Genomic DNA, 536 nt, shown 5'->3' on the forward strand with positions numbered 1-536 from the left:
TCCCACTAACCCTGCCCCCTATGCGGCTCAGATAAGACAGGAGAGACAGGGCTAGCTAAGGGGCCGGCTTAAATTAAGAAAGACCGGGACGGGGGTTGAAGCAGAGTCAAAAGGAGAGAGAGAGAGAGGAACAACCTTTAAACGTGAGATCTCGGGCCACTCGACGTTTGTCCGATGTTTGCTCCTCCGAGAGCTTATTACGCTCAACTGTTGTCGGCCCCCGCGCCCCCTTTAACGCCCCTCCACATTTGTGTAAGCTTCGATATCCGTCCAACGCTAGCGCCAGGAGACGGGAAAAAAAAAAACGAGTAAATAATTGAATTGTCGCTTATACTCCCATGTGAGTTTTTTGAAAACGTTTTGTCGCGAGCGCTCTCCAAAGGGCCTGCTTTTCGAATCGTTTGTAAGCTGTGAGGGAAGGAGTAACCTGACCCCCAGCCGTGCCCTGGGAGCCTGCCGCCGTGGCTATAATTAGAGACAGACACGGCAGCTGGTGTTAAAGCAGTGCCTGTCCGCTTTATGTAGGACGTTTTGCA

The sequence above is a fragment of the Gobius niger genome (genome assembly GCF_951799975.1).
Source record: "Gobius niger genome assembly, chromosome: 15".
In the NCBI taxonomy this organism is placed as follows: domain Eukaryota; kingdom Metazoa; phylum Chordata; class Actinopteri; order Gobiiformes; family Gobiidae; genus Gobius; species Gobius niger.